Below are 6,000 nucleotides of genomic sequence, written 5' to 3' on the forward strand. Positions count from 1 at the left end.
CCACTCCCCCACCCCATCACTTCCATGGAAAACTGATGGGCAAGAGGGCAGCTCATGTCCAGAGACCGTAACATGATGAGGGCATGTCCAGATTCCAAACTGGACCCAGTGGGTGGAGAAGAGATCCTCCTCTTTTTAATTCTCTAAAACAACACCACTACCAACAAAACACCACCATTACCATCACTCTCTCCACCATCAGCCCCCCACCTCCATCACCACCTCCACCACAATCATAACCACCACCTCCATCACCATCACCTCCACCACCGTCATTACTATCACTTCCACCATCACCTCCATCACCACCGTCATTACTATCACCTCCACCATCATTACTATCACCTCCACCACCATCACCATCACCACAATCATCACCATCACCTCCACCATCACCTCCACCACCACCATCATCACCATCACCACAGTTATCACCGTCATCTCTGCCATCACCTCCACCACCATCATCGCCACCACCATGACCACCACCACTACCAGTTCCTCCACCATTAACCCCCTTACCTCCATGACCACCTCCATCACAATCATAACCATCACAACCACCACCACCATCACCACCATCACCCCATCATCATAATCATTACATCACCTCCACCATCACCTCCGCCACCACTACTACCACTTTCTCCACCATCAACCCCCCTACCTCCATCACCACTTCCACCACAATCATAACCACCACTTATGCCATCTCCACCATCATCACTATCACCTCCATCACCTCCACCATCACCTCCACTACCACCACCGCCATCACCATCATCACCATCACCACCACCATTACCACTTCCTCCACCATCAACCCCCTTACCTCCATCACCACCTGCATTACAATCATAACCATCACCACTACCCCCACCATCATCACCATCACAACCACCACCATCATCACCACTACCATTATCACCATCACCACCATCATTACCATCACCTCCACCCCTACCACTACCACTTCCTCCACCATTAACCCACTTACTTTCATCACCACCTCCATCACAATCTTAACCACAACCTCTACCACCACCACCATTTTCACCATCACCTCCATCACCATCACCTCCACCACCACCACCACCATCATCACCATCACCCTTATCATTACCATCACCACCATCATTACCATCACCTCCACACCTACCACTTCCTCCTAACCCACTTACTTTCATCACCACCTCCATCACAATCATAACCACCACCTCCACCACCACTACCATCATCACCATCATTACCATCACCTCCACCATCACCTTCACTACCACCACCACCATCATCATCGCAACAAGAACAACATTTGCCAAAAAAGCCCTCTCAATGGTCATCACTGGGTAGCCCATGGCAGCCGTGGCCATGCTTGTGTGTCTCCCACACATACCTCAGGCACCTCTCTGCACTCGAGTTGTTGGGGGAAGGTAGAGTGCAACAGCACTGGCCCAAGACCTTCCCGGAAGCTGTGCCTGAAGAGACAGAGACAGGCACCGTGCAGTGGGTCCAGGCTGAGATGGGAAGGCAGAGAGCATGTGGAGGCAAGGGAAGGGAGCATCTAATGTTACCTTGAACAACCAGGAGGGCTCCTTGGAGGAGGTGTCAGCCACCTCAGTAGGCTGAAGAGGAGTCTCCTGGTGAGAAGGTTGGAGGAGGGTGCTCTAGGCAATGTGCCCTAAAGAGAGCATGAGGGGTCACTAGGGACAAAGAGTGGTGGGAACCAGGGCTGGAGCTCAGTGCAGGTGGGTTTGATGAGGGTGGGTGCAGGGGCTGTGCTCCTGGGAGCCCCAGGGAAGTGCCTGTAGGGGCCCTATGGGGGCAAGGCAGGCCCTGTCACCCCATTTTAGAGCAAAAGACTGAAACTTCTGGGAGAAAGCCACTTACCCAATGCTGGTTTGAAGCCGATGCCTGTGTGGCCCCATGCGTGGCTCCGCAGGCTTTGCTCCTGCTCACCTCAGTGCTATCCCTCAGCCAGGAAGACGGTTTCTTGGACTGTCTGCCTGGCTTACCCTTCAGGGCTCAGTAATGGCTGTCCTCCTCCAGGAAGCCTTCCCTGAAGACCCCTGTCTGCTGCATGTTTCCTTGGGGCTCTCATGGCACTGGGCTCTTGTTAGTTTCTATGGCATCTTCCTTCGAAGGCAGAGCCACCTCTGATTTCTCCCCAAGTCCCTGGGGCCCGGCCAGCGTGGCCTGCCCAGGGAACATAGTTGATGCCAACCCTCCCTCTCCTGCTGCCACCAGTCCTGTTGAATGAGCCCCTGGCCCAAATGGGTGAGGATTCTGCCTCGACAGGCTAGAAGCTTGCCCATGCTCTGCCCACTGGGATGGAACTGCAGGCCCCTCTGCGTGTCCCTCATCTGGCCTTTTCCATGCCTTCCTGGCCTGTGCCGCAGGTCCTGGTGGGAGTGGAGGAAATCTCAGCATCTCATAAGTCTGCAGCTCTTTCTCTGGGCTTTTATTTTAACTTGTTTTTTTAAAGACAGAGTCTCACTGTGTCACCCATGCTGGAGTGCAGTGGCGTGATCTCGGCTCATGGCAACCTCTGCCTCCCGGATTCAAGCAATTCTCCTGCCTCAGCCTCTGCAGTAGTTGGGATTACAGGTGCAAACAACCATGCCCGGCTAATTTTTGTCTTTTTAGTAGAGATGGGGTTTCACCATATAGGCCAGGCTGGTCTCAAACTCCTGACCTCAGGTGATCCACATGCTTCGGCCTCCTAAAGTACTGGGAGTACAGGCATGAGCCACTGCTCCTGGCCCTGGTGGAACTTTTAAAAGCCCAGAGAAAGACTGGGCGTGGTGGCTCACGCCTGTAATCCCAACACTTTGGGAGGCCAAGGCAGGTGGATCACCTGAAGTTAGGAGTTTGAGACCAGCTGGCCAACATGGTGAAACCCCATCTCTACTAAAAATACAAAAATTAGCTGGGTGTGATGGCGTGTGCCTGTAATCCCAGCTAGTGAGGAGGCTGAGGCACGAGAATTGGTTGAACCTGGGAGGCGGAAGTTGCCATGAGCAGAGATCACACCACTGCATTCCAGCCTAGGCGACAGAGTGAGACTCAGTCTCAAAAAAAAGTTTCCATCACCAGAAACAGCCCTGCTGGATGGATCCTGTGCAGTAACATATCTGTTTTAATAACTCAGTGGTCTGTGGTGTCCTACGACTGCAGCACCAGCTGTAGGCAACGTAATTCAATTCAGTGCCCAGCCAGCGCCCTCTGAGCTTTCAGTTTGACTTGCACGTGTTTTAATCTCCTGGGATCCGGATCAATTTCCTCCTGGCCTGGCTCAATGAGAAGACCACATTTCAGCCACGTTAACCGGCGAGGAAATTAGTTTGATGTGTATGTTTGAGGCATGTTGATTTGTATCATGATTCCCACCCCTCAAAATCTTTGCCATGTTGGCTCCAGTTCCTGAAAAGACTGTTATAAAAGCCCCAACCCCTGCTTTTGCCAGGGACTTACATGTACCCATTTCCCACCAGGCAGGGAGGGCAAAGGCACCTCGAGCGCTGAGGGGTGGCCCAAGATGCCGCACTCAGGGTGATGTGAAATGTAGCTAAGAGTGCGTGAAAAGTGGGGAGGGTTCGGGAGCTGCAGCTCTTTGTGGTCTCAGGGGGCCGGGAAATAGGTACATGGGCAGGACCCCACTGTCCCAGAGGCTAGGCCCTGTCCCTGGCCTTGGCCTGGACTTTCTTACTGCCCGCTTCCACAGGGTGTCTCACCTATGCCCTCCACCCAGCGCCTCCCCAGGGACCCTGGCTGCCCACCTGAGGGGGGCGACGGCTGGGCTGCCTCCCCTATGTGCCATCTACTCCCTCCTTTGGGCACAGCAACTCTGAAGAGCAATCAGCCCCAGCCCAGGTGGGATCACTGCAAATGCGGCGTTCAAACTCCAATAACCCTGGCAATGCCCTGGTCTCTACAGTTAGTGTCACTCGCTGGTTTAGCTGAACACTCAGTGTGTGCCAGGCCCTCACTTAGGGCTTCATGTGCTTGAAGATCAAGGTGCTAGGTGCCCTTTCACAGATGGGGAAGCTGAGGCTCGGGGTTACAGAGCCTGGTGCCCCACTGTCCCCGTCTCCAGACTCTGCCCCCAACACCCACTTTCTGTTCACCATGGACCCAAGATCAGCTGTCACAGCTCCCGAGGAGGACCCCAGCACCCTGCTGGGTAGACGGTGTCACCTCCTTAAACCTCCTGGTGATGTGGACATTCACACCTTTGGTTAAGGTGTCCTGGAGAGGAATGACATGCCCGAATCCCACGGTGTGTACACAGAGGGCCGGGGTTCGAGTCGGACTCAGTCTGAGCTGTTGCCCGAAGCCTTCCGCAGCTGTATAGCCTTACAGCTATGAAGCCATTTTCTGGGCCTGGGTTGGAGCCCGCCCTCACGCCCTGGTCACTGCCTGCTGATGGCCTGTGTGCATTCAGGCTGAACTGGGGACTCCTGTGGAGAGGGGCTAAGGAGTCCAGGGCTGTGTGCCAACCTCCCTAGGCCCCTGCAGGGAAGGAAGATTGTGTGGTCCAGCCAGGGACCCCAGGTCATGGGTCTGATGCCAGATCTGCCAGCTGCAGTCACCCAGTAGGAGATGGTGCAACAGCCCTGGGGGACCCCACAGTCAGCACCAGAGTCCCTGGTTCCTGGGGCCAGCATGCTGGGGCTCGAACCCCTGCTTGATGACTGTGACCCTGTAGCCTCCCTGGGTCTCGGCCTTCCCACCCTTAAAGCAAGAGATTCAGACCAGATCAGCGGTTCTTGGTCATTCATGGGACTTGCGTGGTGTGGGGTGAGCATGCCGGTTTCCAGGCACCGATGCCATCAGTGGTCAGCCCTGGGGCTATGACTCTTGGTGCCCGAGACTGAAACAGACACCCCATGGCTTTCAGGAGATCACCCTGACAGGCAGAATCGTGGCTGCAGGTTTGCTTAAAAGGAAATTATTTATTTGGGCTGTTCTGATTCCTGCAAGCAGGAGCTCAGATGTGCCTGTGGCTCAGCCAGCCAGGCCCTGTCCTGGGGGTGTCCACGAAATAGGATGAATAGAATCTGGATCCTCCACACCAAAAAGTCCAAAGCTCATATCTTAGACCAGTGGTTCTCAACTGGAGCCAATTCTGCCCCCCGGGAGACATTTGGCAATGTCTGGGGTTACTTTTGGTTGTCATACCTCAGGGGATGCTGTGTGCTAAAAGCGTCTAGTGGGCAGAGGCCGGAGGCGCTGCTGAACATCCTACCGGGCACAGACGGTCCCCACCGCAGAGGATGATCCTGCCCTGAATGTCCATGGTGCAGCCACAGGAAGCCCCCGCTGCGCAGGCAGTTGAGTGCTCGGTGTTGGGCCCTTGCCTAGAAGGATGAGGTCCGAGTGGTGGCCTGGCTTTTGGTGGCCTTTGTGGCCTAACCCAGCCTCAGCCCTGGGCGCTGGGCACTCTGGCGTCATGTGCTAGGTTAGTCCCACTGAGTCGTGGCACTTGTACAGTGTGGGCTTTATGCAGGGAACTCTGGAAGGCTCAGATCCAGGCTTGGGCATCCCTCTTCTCCCTATGAGGGACTCAAGCAGGAAATCAAAGGACCCTTCATTCTGCAGCGGGTGGCACTGGGAAGGGCCCTTCCTCCTCCTCTCTCAAAGCTCAAACCTGGATCGTCCACCAGCAGCCATCAGTGCAGGGTGGAGGGCGGGGAGGGGGAGGGTCAAGGTGACCCTCATGGAAAGAGGAGGTAAAGGACTACCCAGGGCACATTGCTTTTGCCCACCAGCAAACCCAGCCTAGCCAGGGTCCTGGAGCGGCCCCATCAGGGCGGTGCTGGTCGGTTGCCACAGGCGAGGAGTGACTGTGTGTTGGGGTCAGGGAGGGCCAGGAGCATCCCTCTCCAGACTCATGTCCTTGACTCTCTTACCGAGGAAGGGGTTCATGGATAAGCACAGACCAGGCCTCACCTGGACCCCAGGTCCTCGTCTGCAGAGATGGGGGCTCGCCCCTGCCTCAGC

Source organism: Chlorocebus sabaeus, chromosome 19, assembly GCF_047675955.1.
Source record: "Chlorocebus sabaeus isolate Y175 chromosome 19, mChlSab1.0.hap1, whole genome shotgun sequence".
In the NCBI taxonomy this organism is placed as follows: domain Eukaryota; kingdom Metazoa; phylum Chordata; class Mammalia; order Primates; family Cercopithecidae; genus Chlorocebus; species Chlorocebus sabaeus.